The 27,592-nt window shown below is 38.6% G+C and overlaps 1 pseudogene; it reads left to right on the forward strand.

Moving 5' to 3' along the window:
• LOC141713963 (uncharacterized) overlaps positions 1-16,999 on the forward strand; it is a 25,397-nt pseudogene extending 8,398 nt beyond the window's left edge.
• Positions 17,000-27,592: the final 10,593 nt, after the last annotated feature.

Here is a 27,592-nt window from a genome sequence, read left to right on the forward strand (position 1 = left end):
ATGTCTCACTTGTAAACTTGGTAACATATAAACCAAGTAGTAGCTAGTAATTAGATAAGAATTTTTCCAGAGCTGTTTAGAAAAATCTTGAGAGAAAAATTATCTAGTTTGTACTAGGATGCAGCTGTGATCAAATTCTTAGATCACAGAATTTCTGAAATACCATCTCTGGTGGAACAACAAATCCACCAGAAAAGTTTTTAAAGGTTTATTGTGTTCTTTACATTTGTGTTTGAATATATATCTGTCTGTATCAGCTTAAAGCAATTCACACACTTGTTCATCTTGAACACACAGTCTTTATAAACTGCTCAAAACTTGAAAAAGTTTTGAGATTTACATTCAACCCCCCTTCTGTAAATCTCATTGTTAGTTCTCTAGAAATAACAAAGTGATCATCCCAACTTCCTTTAAAGTCTATTGCACAGACTCTCAACATATCCTCTAATGTCTGGATGGTCCTTTCACTCTGCTCATCCGTCTGGGGATGGTACGCGGTACTCATATTTAACTTGGAAGGCTATGACCGACACAAGCCCGTTGTGTCATTGGCCAATTACTACTTGATATTATTTAATTTTAGAGGGATTATATTACGTTACAATCATAATCATATTATAAAGAGATTCTTCCTTTTAAATTAAATATTTCAAATCAATAATCAATAATCAGATGATTCCCAGATCGGGTGGAGCATTGTCAAGAGGCATCACTTAATAACCCTTTCTTACAGATAGAAATCTGTTGTTGACAGAATCATCCTTTCTCTCATATCGAAAATTCATATTCAATTACATGTTTCATAAACACAAGAATCTCATGATTGTATTCATAATATTGTTATTAAGGTTATGAAACAATTTCACTATACTAGGTTGTCTAACAAACGCCTTATGTTCATTTAAGTTCACCTAAATCTATCATCGCATGATAAACTAAGCATATATCAACATGAATAAACATCAAGGTAGGCATGTTACATCATCTAGCATATTGGTCTAAGCATTATACATCTCTATGTATTACATGAAGCATTTAAAAGCAATTAAAACAGTCAAAAACAGCTTCAAAACACTTCTGTTAGCTATAAATAGTATGAAACAATTTCATAAAATATCATATAATATACCATTAGAAGCGTCTCAAAAAGATGAATCCAACGGCACCAAAATCGCCCAAATCTGAGCTACCACGCGCCGAAACAACGTCTCCCACGCGTCCCACACGCACACGCGCTATCAGGCGCATGTCAGATTCCCGTCCACGTGCCGCCACGCACACACGCACCTCACGCGCCCGAAACCCTGTGCTAACGTCAGCATGACGTCATCTGATGACGTCAGCATGTCATTTGACCTTTGACCAGCGCGTGGCTAACACGCGCCGCGCGTGGGCCTGGAGCGCGTGAACCCCACGTGCGCGTGGCAGACGCGCGGTCCTTCGCCCTTTTTCAGCAGTCGCCATCTTTTCTCGCACGGAATTCCGTGTCACCGTACTGTACTCTGTCTTCCGTTCCACCGCCTCAAACCAGCAGCCAACAGCCAACAGTTGTATATTTACAGCCATATATATATACAACAGAATATACATATATATATACTCAGAGAAATACATATATATACATATATATACAACAAAATCCTTTTCCCAAAAGCCTGGACTTAAAGGTCTCCACCTGGCCATCTGCTCTAATCATTCTTTTGTATCCCGTATACATAGATTTCATTCCGGATTTCATGGCACTATGCCATTTCTTTGCGTCAACACTACTCATAGCCTCATTATAGGTCACAGGGTCGTCATCATCAATGATCGACAACTCATTGTCATTCTCAATGACAAGGCCATACTACCTCTCAGGTTGGCGAGACACTCTCCCTGACCTACGAATGGGCTGTTCCACAGAAGGTTGTTCAGTCAGAACAGGTGTTTGCACTTGATCCGTAGTAGTTTGTGCTTCTTGAACTTCATCAAGTTTAATTTTGCTCCCACTCTTTCCTTCAAGGATAAACTCCTTTTCCAAGAAGGTAGCATGTCTGGAGACAAACACCCGATGATCGGTGTAAAAGTAATACCCTAAAGTCTCTTTAGGATATCCCACAAAACTACATTTTACGGATCGATATTCCAGCTTATCTGGGTCAACTTTCTTGACATAAGCTGGACATCCCCAAATCTTAACGTGTTTAAGACTAGGTTTCCTTTCTTTCCATATCTCATACGGAGTTTGAGGAACAGATTTGGAAGGCACCTTATTCAGTAAATATGCTGAGGTTTCCAATGCATAACCCCATAGGAATACTGGAAGATTCTCATAGCTCATCATGGACCGAACTATGTCTAACAAAGTTTGATTTCTCCTTTCAGATACCAATCTGGAGGCGTCCACTGGGAGACTATACCATTTACTTTGAGATAATCCAGAAACTCTCCATTCAAGTATTCACCACCTCGATCTAATCGAAGAATTATAATACTATGTTTGGTTTGTTTCTCCACTTCATACTTATACTCTTTGAACTTTTCAAAGGCTTCAGACTTGTGTTTCATCAAACACATATCCGAATCTAGATCTATCATCTATGAAAGTAATGAAGTACGACAATCCACCCATGGCTTGCGTAGACATTGGTCCACATACATCTGTGTGTACCAGCAAATCTGCAGCCCTCTCTCCATGTCCACTAAATGGAGACTGCAGTGCCACAATAAAGTGAGATTTTCATCATCCCTTTTCTTTTATTAGTTTGTTCAATCTGAAGTAAATTATGTCACATTTATACAGACCATTATTTAAAGTACCACGTCCATAAAGAATATTATCTCTAAGAATAGAACATTCATTATTCTCAATAATAAATGAAAATCCAGCCAAGTCTAACATGGGAAAAATATTCCTCACAATCGAGGGAACAAAATAACAATTATTTAAAAAACAATAGTCTTGCCCGTAGGCATATGTAAATGAAATGATTCTACATCTTCAGCAGCAACTCTTGCTCCATTTCCCATCAGTAGAATCACCTCCTCTTCTTTAAGAGTCCTACTTCTCCTTAGTCCCTGCAACGAATTGCAGATGTCAGAACCATAGGCGGTATCTAATACCCAAGTAAAAATTTGGCTTAATGACATATTCACTTCTATCATGAACATACCTGAATCAGAAGCGGCAGTCTCATTACCCTTCTTCTTCTTCAATTCTGTAAGGTAAACCTTGCAGTTCCTCTTCAAGTGCCCCGCCTTGTTACAGTGAAAGCAAACAACTTTGCTCTTGGGGTCTTCAGCTTTTGGTGGAACCGGCTTTTCTTCACCTACTTTCTTCTTCTTGGAAGAGTTCCTCTTCCTTTTCTTAGGATTGGAACCTTCACCAATTAGAAGAACATAACTCTTCTTAGGGGGAAAATTCGATTCCGCAGTCTTCAACATGTTGTGGAGTTCAGGCAGGCTGACATCCAACTTATTCTTGTGAAAGTTCACAACAAACTGTGAGAACGAACTCGGAAGCGATTGCAAGACCAAGTCTTGGCTCAGCTCCCCATCCATGGCAAAACCAAGTTGTCCAAGACGTTCAATCAAATTGATCATCTTAAGTACATGGTCATTCACAGATGATCCCTCAGACATCCTACAACCGAACAGCTCCTTCGATATCTCATATCGAGCTGTCCTCCCCGCCACATCACACAACTCTTGTAGATGCATGAGGATAGTGTGAGCATCCATATGCTCATGTTGCTTCTGTAGCTCAATATTCATGGAAGCTAGCATGATGCATTGAGCAATATTTGCATCATCTATCCACTTACGATACACAACATGTTCATCATTATGCGCATCGCTAGCAGGTTCAGTAGGCTTAGGTGAGTCAATCACGTATTCCAGCTTCTCAATCCTGAGAACAATTCTCAAGTTTCGAAGCCAGTCAGCATAATTAGGATCAGTCAACTTGTGAGCATCTAGTATGCTCCTGAGTGATAGTACAGAAGACATAATGTATATTGTAAATCTGTAAATGATAAACACATAACAACACTTAGCAAATATTCGATTTCATTTTAAAAAACTATATGAATCGGGTCTTTATTCATAAGTGGCTCCCACTAGTTTATCTAATTTATTCAACCCCCTACGTGAAAAATTAAGCATTCATAATGCTAGTGGGAATAGGGATCCTACATTCCATTACACAACCCCGGCTGTAGCACGAACCGCCATGTAATGTTCAATAAGCAGACAACTCTTGTCAATTACATCTTATGTTATTCCCTAATCAAACTTTAGCCTCTTAAATAATTGAGTCTCGGCTGTGGCACGACAAACTCAATATTCTAAGTCAAGTCTAACCCAACATTCCGTACAGTTGAATCAGTCCCCAAAGGCCCACGGCTGTGGCACGTACAGACCTTTAGATTCTTATTCAATGTACACATCTCTATGTAATAGACAAGTATTTCTTATTTCGAAATCAAAGCCCTCGGCTGTAGCACGAACCGACAATGATTCAAAAATAAGAACTACTTTTCTATTATATTGGAAGGCTATGACCGACACAAGCCCGTTGTGTCATTGGCCAATTACTACTTGATATTATTTAATTTTAGAGGGATTATATTACGTTACAATCATAATCATATTATAAATAAATTCTTCCTTTTAAATTAAATATTTTAAATCAATAATCAATAATCAGATGATTCCCAGATCGGGTGGAGCATTGTCAAGAGGCGTCACTTAATAACCCTTTCTTACAGATAAAAATCTGTTGTTGACAGAATCATCCTTTATCTCATATTGAAAATTCATATTCAATTACGTGTTTCATAAATACAAGAATCTCATAATTGTATTCATAATATTATTATTAAGGTTATGAAACAATTTCACTATACTAGATTGTCTAACAAGCGCCTTATGTTCATTTAAGTTCACCTAAATCTATCATCGCATGATAAACTAAGCATATATCATATATATAAACATGAATAAACATCAAGGTAGGCATGTTATATCATCTAGCACATTAGTCTAAGCATTATACATCTCTATGTATCACATGAAGCATTTAAAAGCAATTAAAACAGTCAAAAATAGCTTAAAAACACTTCTGTTAGCTATAAACAGTTCGAAACAATTTAATAAAATATCATATAATATACCTTTAGAAGCGTCTCGAAAAGACGAATCCAACGGCACCAAAATCGCCCTATTCTGAGCTACCACGCGCCCTCACGCGCCGAAACGTCTCCCACGCGCCCCCACGCGCACACGCGCTGTCAGCCGCGTGTTAGATTCCCGTCCACGTGCCGCCACGCGCACACGCGCCTCACGCGCCCGAAACCCTGTGCTGACGTCAGCATGTCATCTGACCTTTGACCAGCGCGTGGCTGACACGCGCCGCGCGTGGGCCTGGAGCGCGTGAACCCCACGCGCGCGTGGCAGACGCGCGGTCCTTCGCCCTTTTTCAGCAGTCGCCGTCTTTTCTCGCAAGGAATTCCGTGCCGCCATCCCTGTCAACTCTGTCTTTCTCCGTGCAACACAGACAGCCACAGCAGATGCAGATATACAAATATATATACATACTTACAATTTATATATATATGATTATTTAATTACGAATTTAATTGCAACAACTTCAAAAATTCATAATAAATAATCTATACATCATAAAATTATGAAAAAAATACCCAGATGATCTACAACACTTGTAGAACCCATATCAGCATTCAAAATTATTCTGAGAAACGATTTCTCATCAGACAAAATTAATCCATGATATAACTTGTAAAAATCATAATTAATTCATACAAGCACATAAAATTCTGAAATTTTTACCACAGATCTATATGCATACAACCTAAGCTCTGATACCAGTGTTGGATTTTAATCGCAGCGGAGGCATGATAAAACACTTTTACACATATAAAATCCAAATAAAAGCATATAAATCGTGGTAAAAATATATAAATCGATTACTAACCTTTAATATGCGATCCAAAAGCAACGATCGAAGATTCTTAGCAGCTGCTCCTCAAACGTGAAGCACTCCACCGGTATCCACCAAGAAAATGACGTTAAGGAGGAGGAGGAGGTGGAGAGAATTAGGTTTTATAAAATTTTGGGGTTAGAATCAAAAATAGGGTTTATAATAGTATATTTATAGGCAAAATTTTCAGCTGAAATTTTTCCATAAATATTATTATTATTATCCCATTTATTATTCTCATTAATAATTAAAACACCTTTTAATTATTAATCCTTTTTCTAAACACTTTAGAAATAATTCTCTTTCTTGATTTAATTTCCAAAAAATTAAATCCTTAATTAATAATATTAAGAACTTTTCTTAATTTATTTATAATCAATTAAATCTCATTTAATCAATTATTAAATTTGCCAATTAATTATTTATTTCACAAATAAATAATTATTAGCCATTATTAATTAATTCCTCCACCATTAAATCATTCTCTTTTTATGGTGTGACCCTGTAGGTTCAATATTAAGCCGGTAGTAGAAATAAATAATAATAAAACTATTTTATCATTATTTATATAAATTCTCTAATTTATTAAATATGATTAATTAATTAATCACATTTATTCTACATCGTGAGGGATACTTCTCAGCATATCGCGACTATCCGGATAATATGAATTCACTGCTTAGAATACCAAGAACCTATTCAGTGAATAGTTACCGTACAATAAACTCCTTCTACCCTACAATGTCCCGATTAAATACAAGGCATGGATCTCGTGTCAAGCCTATCTAATTTAATCACTTGCTTACCATTTACTATGCTTAGTTCTATGCAAATTAGAAACTCCTTTCTAATTTCATTCACTCTGGCCAGAGATTCCTGAACTAGCATAAGTGGATCAGCCTTGAACATTCGCTTCCTTCACTGGAAGGGGTAGATCCTTTATTGATCATACACTATCTTCGTGTACAAATTCCTATACCCAGTAGAGCCCTAATAATTGTCCCTGGAGACTAAGAACTAAACCAAAGCATAGTTCAGTGTACACAAGATGACTATGATGACCTCAAGTCTAAGGATACTTGTACAACTATCACTATGTGAACAACTGCTGACACGTGAGTGAACTCCATCAGTTGTTCAGCTGAGCGAGTCATGTTCAGTGAACTTATTCTATAATAAGCACCTACATACTAGCTATAGTGTCACCACACAAATGTCTATGAGAACAGACATCCTTCATAATGAAGCAAGCATAGTATGTACCGATCTCTGTGGATTATTAATTACCAGTTAGTAATCCTACGACCAGGAACTATTTAAGTTTAGAGTTATCATCTTTTAGGTCTCACTATTATGATCTCATCATAATCCATAAAAAGCTTTACTCTAAACTATGGTATATCTTATTTAAACACTTAAATAGATAAAGCCCGTAATAAAAACAAAACAAGTATTTTATTAATATCAATGAAATCAAAACAGATTACACAGGAAGTTATTCCTAAATCCTAATACATGATTGGACTTAGGACATATTCCTTTCAGAACCTGGGGTCTCGGTCTGAGATATTGGACGCTGGGACTCCATGTCGCATCACTATTTCCTTAAGGTAAATGTCCACCAGTCTATCGACTGTGTATCTCTCATTGATAGGAATTAAATGAGCTGACTTTGTCAGTCGGTCTATGATCACCCATATGGCATCATGGTTGGCTTTTGTCCTTGGTAAACCGACAATAAAATCCATGGCTATCTGTTCCCATTTCCATTCGGGAATCTCCAGGGGTCGTAAAAGTCCACTGGGTCTCTGGTGCTCTGCCTTTACTCTTTGGCAAGTCAAACATTTGCTTACCCATTCTGCTACGTCCCTCTTCATATTGGGCCACCAGTAATATTCCTTCAAATCCCTATACATCTTGGTGCTTCCCGGGTGAATTGAATACCTTGAACTATGGCTTTCATCCAAAATCTCATCTTTAAGCTCTTGAACGTTCGGAACCCAAATCCGGTAGGAGTACCTCATTATCCCTTTATCATCTTTCTCAGTATGGATCTCTTCTCCAGTCATTGACTCTCTGCCTTCATTCATTATTTTCTCTTGGCACAATCTGATCTTTTCCAATAACTCTGGCTGCATTGAGATCTCAAAAAGCTTTTCAGTTCCGGTTTCGGTTACCTTTACTTCTATTTCCATTCTTTCGAAATCCCTGATTAATTCCTCCGAAGTCATTATCATTCTGAGCCTTTCCTTCCTACTGAGGGCGTCAGCCACCACATTGGCTTTTCCCGGATAATAGAGAATCTTACAATCATAGTCCTTGATTAGCTCTAACCATCTCCTATGGCGCATATTGAGCTCTTTCTGCATGAATATGTACTTGAGGCTCTTATGGTCTGTGAAAATCTCGCACTTCTCTCCATACAAGTAGTGCCTCCAAATTTTTAGGGCAAAAACTATTGCCGCGAGCTCAAGGTCATGAGTAGGATATCTAATCTCGTATTCCTTCAGTTGTCTCGACGCATACGCAATCACTTTACCGTGCTGCATAAGCACACACCCTAATCTTTTGTGCGACGCGTCACTATATATCACAAAATCTCCTTTTTCGTCTGGCAACGCCAACACAGTGGCCGTCACCAATCTTCTCTTTAATTCCTGAAAACTGTTCTCGCATTTTTCCATCCATTCAAACTTTTCTATCTTACGAGTAAGTCGTGTCAAAGGGGTTGCGATCTTCGCAAAGTCATGTACAAATCTACGATAGTAGCCGGCAAATCCTATGAAACTCCTTACCTCTGTGGGTGTGGTTGGCCTTTCCTAATTTGAGACCGCCTCTATCTTGGAGGGGTCGACCAATACTCCTTCTTTATTGATCACATGTCCTAAAAATTGTACTTCATTCCGCCAGAATTCACACTTCGAGAATTTGGCAAATAACTGTTCCTCTCTGAGTATTCCTAGAGCTATCCTCAGATGCTCTGCATGATCTGCCTCAGTCCTTGAGTAGATTAAAATATCATCGATAAAAACTATCACACACTGATCCAAGTACTTCTTAAATAATCTGTTCATTAAATCCATGAAAGTCGCTGGGGCGTTGGTTAATCCAAAGGACATTACCAAGAACTCATAATGCCCATACCTGGTACGGAACGCTGTCTTGGGAATATCTTCGGGTTTAATCTTTAGTTGGTGTTATCCAGTTCTCAGGTCAATCTTGGAAAAATAAACAGCATCCTTTAGTTGGTCGAACAGATCGTCTAATCTAGGTAACGGGTACCTGTTCTTTATGGTTAGCTTGTTCAACTCTCGATAGTCGATGCACAGCCTCATGCTCCCATCTTTCTTCTTAACAAATAACACCGGTGCTCCCCACGGAGACACACTGGGTCTTATCATACCCTTATCCAAGAGTTCCTCCAATTGGGTAGCTAATTCCTTCATTTCTAATGGGGCTAACCGGTAAGGTGCTTTTGAAACTGGCGCCGTCCCTGGGGCCAACTCAATAGCAAATTCAATCACTTTATCGGGTGGTAATCCCGGAAGGTCTTGTGGGAATACGTCTTCAAATTCATTGACTACCGGAATATCTTGTAAGTTGGGCACCTCCTTCTGCGTGTCCACCACATAGGCTAGGTAAGCCTCATTTCCTTTTCGTAGCATCCTTCTGGCCTGGGCCATAGTCAAAAATTTATGCGTCTGCCTCTTTCCTCTAAATATAACTTCTTTCTTTCTTGGGATATTTAACTTAACCTTCTTCCCCTTACAGTCTATCTGATCATCATTGCTAGATAGCCAGTCCATTCCCAAAATTACATCAAACTCCCCTAATTTAAAAGGAATCAGATCAACACTAAAAGATTGCTCCCCTATGCCTAACTCACAGGCGGGGTGAATCTGGTTAACAGGAATAATTTCATGATTGGCTATTTCTACTTGCAAGGGTTCTACCAAGGGTTCAGCCTTATGTCTTAACTTACGTGCAAGGTCCTTTGATATAAAAGATTTAGTTGCTCCCGAATCAAATAAAACATTTGAACTGACTGAATTTAGAGAAAGGGTACCTACTATCACATCTGAGTCTTTCATAGCATCCTGGACTGTCATGTTGAAAGTCCTCGCAGTAGGTGGCTTATTGGAGGCAGCCCTGCTGGCTCCTGAAGCTGCTGGTTTGTTCATTGGGCATTCCCTCTTCCAATGACCCAGGCGTCCACACTGATGACAAGTGGTGGTTGGAATGACGGCAGGGGTTGATGAAGGGCACTTAGTTGAATAGTGACCTTCTCGACCGTACTTAAAGCAGGTAACTGGCTTTCCTTTACACTCCCCAGTGTGCATCCTTCCACAAGTGTTACAGGCTGGCAATGGGGGTTGAGACTGGTTGGAATAGGACATTCTTGACTTCTGGCCGCTCTGGCTCACATTCACGCTCATTGGCCGCTTAAACCCAGTGTTCTTTCCCGGTAGGGACACTGCTCCTCGATTAAATCTAGTTGGGAAGCTCCTTCCTGCGGAAACCCCACCCATGCTCATATTTTTCCTCTTTATTCCCTTCTTCTCTCTTTCCTTCTGGATTTGTTCACTTCCGGCTTCTACAATTATTGCCTTTTGCACCAGAGTGGCATAATCCGTAAGCTCAAGGATTGCCACCCTATTCTGAATCCACGGTTTCAGTCCCTGCTGAAACCTCCTAGCTTTCTTTTCCTCGGTGCTTACAAATTCCGGCACAAATCTTGATAACTCAGTAAATTTCGCTTCATACTCTGCTACAGATAAGTTATTCTGCTTTAGCTCCAAGAACTTGAGCTCCATCTGGTTTTCCATAAACCTCGGGAAATATTTTCCCAGAAACAACTGACTGAACCTCTCCCAGGTTATGATAGCATCTGTCTCCATGTTTTTCTTGGCCTCCCACCAGTAGTTAGCCTCTCCTTTCAGAAGGTAGGTAGCAAATACAGTCTTCTGTGCCTCATCGGTACTCAAAATCTCAAAGGATTTCTCCATTTCCTTTAACCATGCCCTTGCCTCAACTGGGTCGGCTGATCCATGGAACTCAGGGGGCTTAAGGGACTTAAAAGCCCTGAAAGAGTTTGCCACAGCATTGTTATTTCCTTGAGGGGGTGGGTTGGGTTGACGTTCCAAGTTCTGCCTTAGTAGTTGCATGAACTGGCCCATGGGATCCATGCATGGGTTTGGTATTGGTTGCTCAACCTCAGTTTCTCCTTCCTCGGCCTCTATCTCAAATCCCTCAACATCATATATTTCCTCTTCCTCTTCATACAGGGAGTCATTCTGTTCCACATAATCCTCATCTTCCTCTTCACTGTGTTCCTGGTTCCTATCGTCCTGGTTATGGCTTCCCTGGTCCTCAGATCCAGGGTTCGCCCTAGTTTCAATCTTTCTTGGCGGCATGATACTGATAAAAAAAAAATTATTGGGAAATTCAACGTTAGGTCACAATCATACACAACATTGTGCCTTGCATAGCTCTATAATGGGGAGAATGTATCTCGCAATTCTATTATATTATGACAGTTGTAATAAGAAGTGCAGTAATAATAATGATAAAAACAGTGATCTCGTCACTAAGGAACTGAACCGAAAGGAAACAAATATATACATAATGCGAGAAATACATAGTTTGATCTGGTCAAAAGTACAACAGTGCTACAGCCATCTGTCCCAAAAGTGATACACCAGAGTCTATTTGTCTAGTCAGAAAAAGGGATGCTATATACAAGTCAACTATCCAGGAAAATTGGCTCTTACAAAGGCCTCGACTTACTAGACAACTAGACTATCCCATCGTCAGTCCTGAATCACACACCGGAGTGGGTCAGCTCCCATACCCTTTCCATCGCACGACGGAAGATATAGTCAGCCTGCCGCCTGGAGATCCTACCATGCCTGTCCCCCTGGAGTGATCTGAGTCTCGCTCAGGACGTGAACTCTATCCCCGTCAGCTCCCTCCTCAAGGATCGGGGTATAGCAGCCCTAGTCTCATAAGCTCGGGTATGCCTACCCGCCCTCTCCGCATCCAACTCCCTCCTGGCCTCATCCAGCCGGGCCTCAGCAACAGCCACTCGGGTCCTCAGTACATCCTGAACATAGCCGTGGGCTAACAAAGACTGCCTATGGGCAGGGTCGAGAGGTGGTGAATCTGGAGCCGCTGATGGTGCCTCCTTGGTCTGCCTAGGCTCGGAAGTATGGGTCTCTGAGCTATCATCATAGGGGATCCAAGATAGTGGTGGAGGGGTAGGAGCTCTGACCACCGGGAGTGTGGGTAAAGGGGTACCAATGTACACTACCATAGCTCCGACACGCTCCTCTGCTACTGGGACCTTATCCAGGTCCTCCTCATCTGAAATAGCAATGACCTCTGTCTCTGACTCCTCTGAGGGGTCCTCCTCATCCTCCTCCATCTCAGGCTCCTCCTGATCCTCGACATCTAGCAGTGCCTCATCATGCTCACGTTCGAACATCTCAGGGTCCTCTATCTCATGTGTCTACACATTAAACGAGCTAAGTTACTATCATGATACTTATAAGGGTTCCCGTAAGGGTTTTAACTGTCAGCGCTACTTTAAGTAGTCCGACCATGAACTTGGCAAGAGTTCTTATTATCTTTGTGAGTTTATTATTATATCGTCGCATCATCTCTGAGGTTTATAACGCTTAGCTCTAATACCATTTCTGTAACACCCCCAGATCCGGGGTCAGGGATCCGGGTCGTCACGGTCTTTCTTTCCACAATATCACTTCACTTAATTAATAATAATTAACCTTATGCTGTGACCCCACACTAACACACACCACAACTCGTTATAGTCTCAAAGATGAAATTGAAATAAGTACAAGTCTTTGAATCCACAATTTAAAAGTTATTACAACCCAAAATGATTACTTAATAAGTTTACAATTAATTGCCATTATCTGCCACAAGTTATAATTATACATAATTGATTCCCAAAAGTAGAAGGTCTGATCTACAGATAGATCTACCTCTGCAGCTATAGCAGCTATGATCTCAACGGGAAGGCGCGGGGCACTTCCCACGCTCTTGCGCTGGGTCTGCTTGAGTCTAGCCATCTTTCCTAACTGTTGTTGTGTGATGAAGAAATAAAGCAAGAGTGAGCATTACAGCTCGCAAGATAATATATAGTGTAAACAATAATGCAAGTATCTAAATGGATAACTTACTAGAATCCTTTATCAAGTGCAAGATAATTACTTACTGGATATAAGCAAAACAAGGGATGAAGTTACCAAATACTTCACTATACTTATATCATTTATAAAGCTACTTGAACTACCACTGTTCAAAGTATAATGAGCTTTCAACAGTTCATCACATAGATGAGACTACGAGACAAGATTTGAATAGATTAAATCTTTGCAGTATTATTGAAGGAAATGAAGCTATGATATACTTCATTAAGTTCCGATATATATATCCACATATATACCTTCTTTATACAGTTCCTGGAAACCTCTGTCATGTAAGGTATGAACAGAGTTTGTAATATCCAATAAATTTTTGGAAGGAAAAAGAACTGTGGCATAAACCCGATATCTTGCTGATCAGGCAAAGATACCAATAAGTAACCTTTTCTACTAGTAGATTGACGAATTCCCCACTGGTCATCACCCTGGTCGCAATAGGACCTTATGCTGGACTGCCACTCAGCCACTTACGCATTTGATGGACTCCTACTGAGCCACTTACACTATCATGGATGCCCACTGAGCCCATGTTGCTTATGCCGACTCGATAGATGGACTTACTTCCCGAACGTTGGGTAAGTAATCAATTCATTTACCAAAACCGCAACCTTGTTGCGAATATAAAATACACCACAGAGCTGGATCCCTCTGGTTTTGAGCGAGTATTTAAATCCCCTTTAAAAAGGAAGATCTTAAATATATAAAAATGAGTTTTGGGATCCGCTCTAACTTTTAAAAATCATTTTAAAGACTCGAAAATACTTTAAAGAGTGTTTGGAGTAATGTTGATTTAATAAAGTAAATCAGTCCCAATATATTAGAAAATATCTGAATATTATTATTTAAATAATATTCCCATAAAGAATAATATGTATACAAATAATTGAGATAGAAGTTGTAAAACTTATACTTGAAATGAGTATTAAATAACCAAATATATACTTATACGAAAGTACTATCTTTATTTGAATAATCAAAAATAAGTTTGATTATCGACACCTTATTCTTTAACAAAATAAAGAATATATCTCAGAAAATAATCGGAGTCATAGGTCCTCATATGAATATTCAAATAATATTCATTAAATAATATAAACTGAGTCATAAGCCCTCGAATGATTATTCAAGTAATATTCATTAAATAATATAAAGTGAGTCATAAGTCCTCGAATGAATATTCAAGTAATATTCATTAAATAATATAAAGTTATCGAATAAACCTTATTCGATTAATAGTTTTAAAAACTATTCATATATATATATATATATATATATATATTATACTCGGGAGCCTCGCCTCCCGGTTTTAGAAAAAGTTCACCTTTTGATCCCCTATACTAAGGGTATACTCAAATTCCGTTTATCTCTAGCAAGGTATTATGCAACTAATAAGCATTTGAACGAACAGATATATAAATCAAGAATACGAAATAGGCATGCATATATACCATATCACATGTTACAATATATCGCAAGAATTTGCTAATAACAAATATGCATTTATCACAAGATCATGCATATACACATATACATCACAACGGTTATACGGGTAGAAAACTTGCCTGGGCGACTGGGGGTTACAAATGGCTCGGGACGAGTCTGGTAACCTATAAACAACATGTAAGTTGGAATTAAACCAAAGTCACTTGTAAATCTATACTTTAACCAAATTAGACTCTAACGCTCGCTTTGCGCTTACTGATTCTCTTAAGTCGCTCGAGTACCCTCGGCTCCACCATTTTTAATAAATTAACCATTACAATTTTTAAGGTAATTCTTTCACGAGTACCTTACCAACTGCCTAATCCTCTTAACATAATTGTTTCATACTCCAATTAGTCCTTTAAGGTCTTTAACCTATGTTTCAAAGTAAGGTGAGGGGTAATGGTTCGTTCGTGAAACGTCGTTACTTAAAACGGCCGTTTCACCTAAACCGTACATCGGAATCAAACAAACCACATATCAAAATGAAGCTCGTAACATGAACTATCTAAACATGGCAATGGTAAAAACCTAGCAGGGAGTTCTCGGGTCCTAATGTTATGAACAAAAGCAGTCTAAAGTAAATCGGACATTACGACGGCTATGTTTACGCGATTTCCCAAATTTATACCATTCCAAATCATCCACCAATCAACCCCAATTAACAACCCAATCAAAACTCCATCCATACTACATCATAACAGCCCCAACAACTCAACATTAACAATTTTTACTTATTCTTAAACTTGAATTTAAAACTATACTTAAGTCCTTTACTAATCAACAAGATTCAACATCCAATTTACTACAACTCCAACCCAAACTCTAAACATGCAAGCATCAAGCTACTCTTTTACCATAACAATCAAAATCGTCCTAATATACAAAGTAAATCTAGGGTTTGGAGATGTTATACCTTCCTTGAAGTGATTGGAGTAGCTAGGAAGCATTAAGAAGCCTTGAGATGTCTTAGGGATGCTTGGATCTTAGAGGAAAAACAAGAAAAATCAAGTTAAAAATCTTGAAATCACTATTCATTATCTTCTTCATTGATTTCTTGGAGAAGATTGTGAATGATTTGGAGGCTTAAACTTATAGGATTGCTATATCTATGCACAAGGAGTACTAGATAATTATCTTACCAATTAAGGAAGCTTGGAACTTGATTTTTTGAAATTCTTCTTCTTGAAATGAAGAAAAGCCGAGAGCTCCTTGGTTGAAGAAAGAAATGATTTTGTGTTTTGCTTTGATTTGTTTTGGTTGGTTTATTTTTTTGATTTGTTTTGTTTTGATTTCTTACCTTTTTACCATGGTAATTATTGTGTGGTTCACAATCATCCAACAATTCCTTCCCTTATGTCATGCTTATGTCATCATGTGATGTCACCCTCCCTCCTTTGTCCTCTTCTCATTGGTTGGATGACATCATCCCCTCTAATCTCTTTGATTAGCTTCTAATTACTTGGCTAATGACCGCTGATCTGTTATACGGTTCGCTTAACTTTCGTTTTCGTTTATCGTTTGAGGGATCATACTCGGGATCTTATTACTTAGGTTCCCTTAACCTTTCTCAATACATTATATTCCTTTTTATGATCCTCTATTAAAATCCTTGAATTTAAATCCTTTTTATCCTGTTACCTTATACTCAATTCTTTCGATATCTGGTGGATTTTCGGGAAAAATCAAAAGGTTCAAATTTGGATTCTGACGATCTTTGCATACACTTATATATCATATAGAGTACCAATAAAATCTCAGAATACCCATAAAAGAAACCCTACATAATGTGGCATGAAAAGTTTTCTTGTTCAGAAATATCAGCAAAAATACTATTCATAAGGGTTACAAAAAGTTCAAAATTTTGGGGTTATTACACTTAGTCCAAATTACCTTGAGTGACACATGTTGTGGTAAGGGCTCTTGTTGGACAACGGCGAGACGCACCGGCGCTCTTCAAGCACGAAGGGACTTATTACATGATCACATCAAGATGCAGTGATTGATCACCAAACGAAGCGCTCTTGCTCATACAACATGATCAATTTATGTTCCATAGAAAGTTATAGGAAATCCTTGCATGGGAGGTAACAAAGTTTTCCAGCTAACTACATTAATTCTTTTCTTAAAGCACATTTGTGTGGATTCCTGTTTAATTTATATTGATGACCATCATTAAAATCCCGCTGACTTGAGGGATTCTAGGTATGTATGGTTACCGCTAACAATTGGTGGAGCAGTGGATCGGCCTCTGCCATCTATTGGCACAAAAATGGAGTATGCCTTCGATGTGGACTGCATTTACTAAACAAAAATGAATGTAGACCAAAGAATTGAGGTAGTACCCAATCATTATTAAGTTCAGTTTTACAGCTTTGAGTACATCTTCTAGCTTTTGAAAATTTGCGACACCTCTATTGGCTTTATTCGAGCAATATATGGATTATCAATAATATAAAGACTTTTATTTTATGTACATAACTAGTAGATCTTTCATGTTACCTTTGATGCACTATTTATGAAAATTCTTATGAAATTTTCCTTTAATCCTTTTTCTGCCCTTTTTCCTAAAAAAAATATCAAGTCATAAATGGATACAATTTTGTTTACATATGTAATTGTTTATTCTTTGCAGGAAGCTATTAAAATCAAAGATGATCAAAGCTGGTGTTATTCCCAGTGGACTAACAATGAGATTTACAGAAGGGGGGTTGAATGTAAATCTCAAAACTTTTTCCAGTTTTGAGTAGTTTCTAAGGCTAAGTGTTTTAGTGAGCAAATGTGTGTGAATGGCTTGAAGTTAATACAGACAGATATATATTCAAACACAAATGTAAAGAACGCAAAGAACTTAAAAACTTTTCTGGTGGATTTGTTGTTCCACCAGAGATGTGTTATTTCAGAAAATCTGTGATTCAAAGAATTAAATCACAGTTGCTTCCTAGTACAAACTAGATGATTTTCTCTCTGGATTTTTCTAAACAGCTCTGGAAAATTCACATCTAATTACTAGCTGCTACTTGGTTTATATATCACCAAGTTTACAAGTGAAGACAAAACTGTAAAATACAATTAAAAAGGCTCTTCACATGTTTCTTCTTCATTTCTCTATCCAATGCAATTTAGGCTTAGCTGTTAATCTTTGAATACTTCCTTGTTTGTACCAGAATGGAAATGCTGCATTTTCTTGATTCCTCCTAGAGGCTTCCACATTCCATTTTATCTCTGACAACCCATGTGCCTCTGTCAGCTTATGAATTATCACTATCAACTGCTAGTGAACTAAGCATCCGTTGAAGCTTTCATCCGTTGATGCCTTATCCGTTGAGGCTTTATCCATTGAAGCTTTATCCGTTGATGCATTGGTAGTTGAAGTCTTTATCCGTTGAAGCACTTATCCGTTGATGGATATTATCCGTTGAAGCTTTAGAGACATCCGTTGAAGCTTTGTTTCTTATCCGTTGAAGGTCTTCAATATCAGTTGATACTTCTTCACTTATACAAAATTACAAGGCATGAAATATTTACAATTAGCCCTCCTATTTGCATATCCACTAGTAGTCAACATGACTGATAATTTCCTACAACATCTAAGAATTACAACTTGAATCCAGAGAATGAAATGTGCTACAATACTAAACTTATTGCTAAGTAAAGCTACTCCTTCAATGGATAGCCAAGATGGTCTTATCCGTTGAGGCTACAAATACTAGATTTCTACTTAAGTGTTTTGTATAACTTATCATCAAATTAATACACATATTCCTAACAATCTCCCCCTATTTATGTCTACTAGAACTGTAGGCATAAATTTGGGTTTAGCTTGATGATAACAAAACACTTGACAAATATATTAACTGTAATAAAGCAGAAATTCAAAAGTGCTGCAAAAATGTGTATGCTGAGATGGAATTGAAGAATTACATTGTTTCCAAGGGTGCTCCTTTAGCCTGAGCAGATTAATTTCTTTTCCTTTGATCCCTTGTTTTCTTTCCTAGCCTCCTGTCATTCTCCTCTATTTGAAGTTGAAGTTGTCTGTAGAACTCAGCTTCATCTTCTTCATTGATGTCCAACTTAGATTGCATATCCTTGAGAGTTTCATTACTGGCAATCTTGAGCTGATCTTCAAGTCTGAAAAATCTTCTGACTCCTTTGTTGTCTCTGAACTCCATCAACCAATGAGGTAATTTGTGAACTGTAATTCCTCTTTCTTGAATGAGTAATGTTCTAGGCAAGGCATTGGGCTCCCACCAAGTTTTCCTTATGTTGGCAATCTTGTTGAGAATCTCAGTCTTGGCAGTCCTGGTAAAGCCAGAATCCCTTTGTATGCTGAGTAGACTCTAACCAAGGTAGAGTAGCCTTCATTCAGAATCCTGTAGAGAGGCCAAGTTCTTTCCCCACTTCCTTTGTATTTGAACACTAGTCTTTCTGGTAGCTGTCTATAGGCAGCTATTCCCCTTACTTCCTCCAGCTCATCCAGATAAAGTTCAATGTCTGAAAATTCTTTTATGTCACAAATGTGAACATAATCATCCTTAGAGGCTTGTGGCTTAGGCTTAGGCTTCTGAGTGAATTTGATTGAGGTTTTAGAAGGTGTTGATTTGATTCTTCTTTTCTGCTTCTTTGATGGTGGAGAAGAGGTTAAGAAGGTGGGCAATTTGATGGTGTCCCAATCAATTGGTTCCTCCTTAGGAATGATTGTTTCACCATGAATGTTTATGAAGGGATCAGGCACAATGGGTTCAGGAATAGAAGGTAGTGGTTTGGATTTTGATTGGGTTTCTTCAGTCTCATCTACCATCTTTCTCTTTGCATTGGCCTTCTTTCTGTTCCCTTTCTACCATTCCTCTCTTTCCTTACTTCTTTCTTCCATATCATTATCAACCATGTCCCCCATACCTTCATCTTCACTTTTGTCTTTAATTTCTTTCTTTTTTTCAGCTTGACTTGACTTTAGCTATTTTTCAAGCTTTGCTTGTGCTCTTTTGTCAGCCTTTAGCTTTTTGGCTTCTTCCTTCAACCTTCTGGCTTCTTCCCTCTTGGCTATTGGGAATTTGGGATGTCCTTGCATCACACAAATGCTCTTTCCCTCTCTAAAGATAATAGCCATGTTCCTCCTTTCAACCACATCCATGGTCTCTTTGTGCTTTATAATACTTCCACCCAAAACCTTGTCTTCATCAGGCTTTGGAAGAGGAAAATCCACTTCTTTCATCTGAGCAAGGCTTAGAGGATTCTTTGTAGAGTCCTTATTGGATCTGTTGTTGGGCTTGAGAACCATAGGTTTCATATTCTTGTAAGAAGTCTCTCCAACCTTATTCCTCCTTACTGGCTTGAGCTCCATAATAATTGGTTTCACCTTTGTGCTATGCTTCACAGATTATGATTTAGAAGTTGTAGAACCAAAAATTTGTTGCATCTTCTCATCAATTTTCCTCCTTTGCTCTTTGACTTGCAATTCAGCTGTTGCTATCTAGATTAGATCAATTCCATCAAGCTTTCCTTTGGTTTGAATAGTTGGAGAAGTGGTGATGGCAGGAACTAGCACTTGAGCTATTTGAACTGTTATTGATGGCTCTCCTTCCCCTTCCCCTTTATTCTCCCCCTTTTTGTTATCATCAAGGGTAGGGGTCAAGCCTTGTGCTTTTGCCAGCTGCATTAGTAGATTTATCTGAGTTTGTTGATTCTGAAGAATGGTGACCATAGAGTCTTCAATGATCTGAACTCTGTCATCCAACCTGGTCAGCCTCTTGTTAGCATCAGATGCTTTCCTCAGTCTCCCCAACAAATCTTGCATAGTACCATAAGGCATGACTGAATCCATCTTCTCAGCATTATAGGATTTCAGATCAGCAATGTCCTGCTTGAGTTCATCCACACTTAGATTCTGTTTGAAATGCTGCAACTGCAAGAGATGCAAAGAGTCCAGATGAGCTTGAAGAATTGCCTTGGTACCAGCATCTGTAGTCTCCTGAAGGGCCTTCTAAATAGTCATTACTTGCCTGACCAAAGTGACACCAAACTCCCCTGGTGTAGATGCCTTTGCCCATGCCCAATCAGGGAGATCTGGAACAGAACTTGGGCCTGCTTCTCCCCCTAAGTTCATGCTCTCATCCAAAGAATCAGAGTCATCATCATTAGAATTTACTCCAAATTCTTCAGATGGCTCACCAGCTTGAGAAGGCAACCTGTTAACAGCAGCTTTGTCTCTGAGAAGAGATTCTGAAGTGTGCACAATGTTTAAAGTCTGTTCTGCATCCACATTGCCCTGAGCAGCCAATAATTGATAGGCTGGAACAGGGTGAGTAAAAGTGTCAGCATCCAAGGAAATGTTATCAATTACAGCTTTGTAATGTTGCTGAAATTGTCTTTCCTTTTCTGCATCATCCACTATCATTGACTCACTAGCAATGGCTGGATCCACCCTTATAGCTTCTGTACCTGCCTTTCTCTCATTTTCTCTATTTTCTTGCATCAGGGGCTCCCCCTGGCTCACACACACCCTCACCCTCACCTTCTAAGGTGGCACTCCCCTCACTCACTTTTGCCATGCTGGAAGAAATAGCATGCATATGATGACTCTCAACCTCTCATTTTTCCTGGGAGCAACCCAGCCTCTCACTCAAATTATCACTTCCTTCCCTCAAACCTAAAAGTGATTGTACAGTAACCATGTCCTCTACAGTTGGAATTGTTTCTGTTATATGTGTAGAGACCATCAACGGATAGGGAGTATCCGTTGAAGTGGAAACTGATGGTATCAACGGATAACTGCTGTTAAGCTTATCCGTCGAAGAACAACCACTTGTCAACGGATGAGAGATATCCGTTGAAGAAGGAAAAGATGTAGATATTGAAAGTGACATAATTGTTGAATCTGTGTGAATTGATTTTAAGTGAGGTGACACAGATTCTTCAACTATATCTGAAAGAATTGGCTGATGATCCAACAAATCATCTAAAAGATGATGATCATCAGGTTTTGAGTGGGGCTCCTCCCTGAGTTTTAATGAGGGAGAATCAGGAATTGATGTGAATATCATATCCACATCCAGAGAGGGTGATGGAGAGTTTGATGATTGATGTGTTTCTATTATGAGAGAATGGGGCTGTGACTCCACATTTGTTGGAGTCACATCAAGCTGAATTTGAGAAGGCAAAGATACAGGTGGATGTATCTGTGCTGTGTGTGCCCCTTGTGTGGAAACTAGGGTCTTGGCCTTCTTCTTCCTTGAAAAGGCTTTGATTGGTGAATGTGTGGCTTCAGTGTCCCTCCCTCTTTTGTTCTGTGTCCCTGGTTGGGGACTATTTTCAATAGTTGCACCCTTTTGGGAGGATGCAACTAGGGATGTGTTTGACTCCTTTTGAACCACCACAGTCTTTTGAGAGACTGTGGCTTGGCTGGCTGGGGTACCACTCACCTCTCCCACCTTATCCTGGGGGGTTTCTTGATGTTCACCCCTCCCCTCACCACTCACACCATGTTCACTCCCTTCAGGGTTTATGGTAGTTGTTACAACTGTTGTCTTTTGAGAGACAACAGAGGTGGTTTTCTTTGGCTTGTGTTTTGAAATTTTAGTTTTGGTGGCTTTGGTAGGAACCTATTTGGACAAAGACACAGATTCCATTGCCACACTGGAAGGCAAAGAAACAATGGGGTTGGAAACAGTAGGAGTTATAGAAGTGTTTACCTCACTTACTTGTGGTGCATTCATGATTGGAAAATATACCAATGGCACCTGGCTGTTGAGGTTCATTCTCAAGAGGTCTGCAAGGACCCTTTTCTCTTGTGCCCAGCATTTGAGTTTATTGTTCTCATTTGATATAACCAATCCTTCAGCAACATGGTTAGCCAATAACATAAAGAATCTAGCATAGTAGATGTTATGTGGTCTATTAGCTTTGTTACCTAATCTGGAACCTAATTCTAGCATGACACAGTTGCTAACATTAAAGTACCTATCAGAAACTAGCATATAGAGCATATTAACAAGAGATGAAGTTATGGCATCAAAATTGCTAATCTTCCCAGAGAAAACTTTGATAAAGACATCTCCAAGAAAACTCCATTCTTTCCTAAGGCCCTTCCTTCTAATACTACCTAAACTAGCAGAATCAAAAGCATAGCCTATGGAATCTAACATAGCAGATACATCTTTATCAGTGTGTGGTGTCATGGCATTATTCTCAGGCAACTTAAAATAAGATTGTATATCATCACAGTTAATGCAATAATCCTTACCTTTGAGAGAGAAGGCAATAGTCATATCTGTGGAGTTGAACTCTGCAGTTGTCCAAATCTCCTCAATCACCTCACAGTAGATGGTTGGGGCTTCCAGCATTGCATAGCTTAGTTTGCAGTTTTTGATGAAGTCCATCATCTTGTGATAATCAGAATGGGATTCATTCTTTTCAACCAAGGCTACGAAATTATTCTTTTCATAAACAAATCCAGATTGAGACATAATTTTGACTACTGGTGTCATTGTTGTGAGTAGAGGTTGCAGAGAAAAACTTGAGAATTTTGGGAGAGAAGGAGAATAAAAATTACAAGAAAGCGTAAAGTGAAAATAAGAATTCAATGGGCTTTTATACTTTCTTGAATTAAAACCTAAATAAAATGATTAAATGACACTTTTAAACAAATTACAGCCGTTTAAGAATAAAGAAAACTGTAGAAATTCTGAAAACTACCTTTAATACAAATACATACAACAGTGTATATCTGTATCAACGGTTAAGGAAAAGAATCAACGGCTGTGACTCACTTAAAGTAACTGATGTGACACTTCAACGGATAAGGTAAATAGTTATCCGTTGATGATCAACACTATTTTATCCGTTGAGGGATAAAATTACCAGAAATGTATTTATCTTTCAACGGATAATGAACATCCGTTGATAGAACAATTTTGGCTTTCAACGGATAGGGAATATCCGTTGATAGAATAAGTCTTACTTAAAGCCAATTTTGTTCTTGCAGCAAATTCATTTCAGGCTTCAAGGCAGCTTATATAGAGGACATAAATTTATGAATAATTAAGCATACCTAGCTCACTTACTAATCTTGTGAATGTTGATTCATCAAGTGGCTTGGTAAATATGTCTGCAATCTGCTTTTCACTTGGAACAAAATGAAGTTCCACTGTACCTTTCATCACATGTTCCCTAATGAAGTGGTACTTGATGTCAATGTGCTTGGTTCTTGAGTGCTGCACTGGATTTTCAGTAATGGCAATGGCACTTGTGTTGTCACAGAATATAGGAATTTTGTCAACAGTTAGTCCATAGTCAAATAGTTGATTCCTCATCCATAGTATCTGTGCACAGCAACTACCAGCAGCAATGTACTCAGCTTCAGCAGTTGATATAGAAACAGAATTTTGCTTCTTGCTGAACCATGACACAAGCTTGTTCCCTAGAAATTGATAGGTGCCAGTTGTGCTTTTCCTGTCTATTTTGCAGCCTGCATAATCTGCATCTGAGTAGCCAATTAGATCAAAACCAGACTCTCTAGGGTACCAAATTCCTAGATTTGGAGTCCCTTTGAGATATCTGAAGATTCTTTTAATAGCCACTAAGTGAGATTATTTAGGGTCAGCTTGAAATCTAGCACAGATACATGTAGAAAACATTATATCAGGTCTACTAGCAGTTAAATATAAAAGTGAGCCAACCATGCCCCTATAACTTGAAATGTCCACAGACTTTTCAGCCTTGTTTAATTCAAGCTTGGTGGCAGTGGCCATGGGAGTTTTTGCAGATGAACAGTCCATTAAGTCAAACTTCTTTAAAAGATCATAAATATATTTAGTTTGACTAATGAAAATTCCACCACTAGCTTGTTTAACTTGTAAACCAAGAAAATAAGTTAGCTCTCCCATCATGCTCATTTCAAATTTACTTTGCATTAACTTAGCAAACTTTTTACAAAGCTTATCATCTGTAGATCCAAATATAATATCATCTACATAAATTTGAACAAGTATTGTAGAGCCATTAACATTTCTAAAGAAAAGAGTTTTATCAACAGTACCTCTTGTGAAGTGATTATCTAGAAGAAATTTTGACAAAGTCTCATACCAGGCTCTAGGTGCTTGCTTTAGTCCATAGAGTGCTTTCAACAGATAATACACATAGTCTAGAAAGTTTGGATCTTCAAATCCTGGAGGTTGGCTTACCTAAACTTCTTCCTCCAATTCCCCATTTAGAAATGCACTCTTGACATCCATTTGATAGACTTTGAAATTGGCATGGGCTGCATAGGCTAGAAAGATTCTGATGGCCTCAAGTCTGGCAACTGGAGCAAATGTTTCATCAAAATCTATTCCCTCTTGTTGAGAATAGCCTTTAGCAACCAATCTGGCTTTATTCCTTATGACAATGCCATTTTCATCCATCTTGTTTCTGAATACCCATTTTGTGTCAATAGAACTCTTGTTCTTTGGCTTGGGTACCAGCTTCCATACTTTGTTCCTCTCAAATTGGTTTAGCTCCTCTTGCATTGCTAAAATCCAATCTGGATCCAATAGAGCTTCTTCCACTCTCTTAGGTTCCTCCTGTGATAGAAAGCTACTATATAGACATTCATCTTGAGTAGCCCTTCTAGTTTGCACTTTAGATGTAGCATCACCAATGATCAGTTCAAAAGGGTGATTCTTGGTCCATTTCCTTTGAGGTGGTAGATTAGCTCTAGATGAGGTTGCCTCAGTATTGTCATGATGTGAGATAGAATGTTGATTGGTTGAAACTCCCCCTGAGTTGCTGATCCTTTGAAAGGAATTGGGAGCTCTATCAACTGATGAAGTGAATTGATTATCCGTTGACAGACTGTGATCAACGGATGTTTCATTATGAACTTCAACGGATGATGCACTTTGTCTTTCAACGGATGCTGCATTGCTTCTTTCAACGGAAGCTGAATTATGACTTTCAACAGATGCAGCATTATGTGCATTATCCAAAGGCAGATTTTGAATTCTTCTTGAGATGCCTTCTTCATCATTCTCATCTTCATTATCATCACAATATATCTCAATATTGTCAAATTTGAGTCCTTCATGATGTCCCTCATCTGTTAGTCCATCAATCTTTTTATCATCAAACACAACATGCACAGATTCCATGACAATGTTGGTTCTTAGATTGTAGACCCTATATGATTTTCCAGCAGAATAACCAACAAATATTCCTTCATCAGCCTTTGCATCAAACTTCCCTTTGTGATCAGATTGATTCCTTAAGATGTAACATTTGCAACCAAAGACATGCAGAAAGTTTAAAGTTGGTTTTCTTCTCTTGAATAATTGATAGGGAGTCATGCCTTTTGCCTGATTGATTAGAGAAATATTCTGAGTGTAACATGCACAGTTAACAGCCTCAGCCCAAAAGTAAGTTGGGAGTTTTGACTCTTCAAGCATTGTCCTTGCAGCTTCAATTAGTGATATGTTCTTCCTTTCCACCACACCATTTTGTTGTGGGGTCCTTGGAGCTGAGAACTCATGCATGATCCCATTTTCTTCACAGAACAACTTCATGGTTGAATTCTTGAACTCAGTTCCATTGTCACTCCTAATATTCCTTACTTTGAAATCAGGATGATTGTTGACTTGCTTGATATGATTGATAATGATTTCACTAGCTTCATCCTTTGATCCAAGAAAATAAACCCATGAAAACTTTGAGAAATCATCTACAATCGCTAGGCAATATTTTTTTCCTTGAAATTGACAATACATTGACTGGTCCAAAAAGATCCATGTGTAGCAGTTGTAATGGTTCATTAATTGCAGATTTAAGCTTCTTACTGAATGATACTTTCTTTTGCTTTCCTTTCTGACAAGCATCACACAGTCCATCCCTTGTGAATTCTACTAGAGGTATTCCTCTAACTAAGTCCCTTTTGACTAGATCATTCATTGCCTTGAAATTCAAATGGGACAGCTTCTTGTGCTATAGGCAACTTTCAACTGAGCTTGTTTTGCTGAGAAGACAAGTAATAGATTCTGCATCTGTAGACAAGTAATAGATTCTGTATTGTCACAAGTAAGAAGGACAAGTAAGTAGTGTTTGAGACCATCAACCAATGCAACTTCATCAATGATGACATTTTCTTTTGAAATCAAGCCATTTCCCATAGTGAATCCTTTGTTGTCATCTCCAAAGGTTATGCTAGGGCCGGCTCTCTCCTTAAACTCTATGAGCAGGGTGAAATCTCCTGTCATGTGTCTTGAACAGCCACTGTCCAAGTACCATAGATTCCTTCTTTTTCCCTGCACACAACAAAATCAATCAAGTTGATTTTGGTACCCAAGTTTCCTTGGGTCCAGCCTTGTTAGTCTTTTTCCTAGACTTCATTCCTCCTGCATCTTTTGACTTAGGTAACTTTGGGTCAACCTTGATCTCAGACGTGGTTGGTTGAAGTGTAGGGTTAGTCACATAATCATTTAGCACATTTGATTGAATTTGATAAGGCATAGATTGTGCAAACATGTTATTCCACATAGGCATATTGTATGGCATTTGAGGCATACTAAATGCAGTAAAATAAGGATTATTAATATATGGCATGTTTGCAAAATGTGCATGGGGATTCTGATGAGACATAACAGGCATAGCATGCAGAGGTGACATAGACATGTAAGGCATGGAGGGATTTGAAGGCATGGGAGCATTTTTAACAGATTTGCAATTATCAGATAGGTGATAAACACTTTTACAATGCACACAGCTTTTTCTAGGAGCATACCTATCAGGTGTGTAATTGTTATGTTTATTAATCCCTACCTTCCCATTTCTTTTAGATTTTCTTTTAGTTTCCTTCTTATCCTCAACCAACTTAAGCCTATTTTTTAGTTGATCTAAAGTCATGTGTCCTATATTCACCTTACTGGCATCTTTG

This window comes from Apium graveolens, chromosome 3, assembly GCF_009905375.1.
Source record: "Apium graveolens cultivar Ventura chromosome 3, ASM990537v1, whole genome shotgun sequence".
NCBI classification, from domain to species: Eukaryota; Viridiplantae; Streptophyta; class Magnoliopsida; order Apiales; family Apiaceae; genus Apium; species Apium graveolens.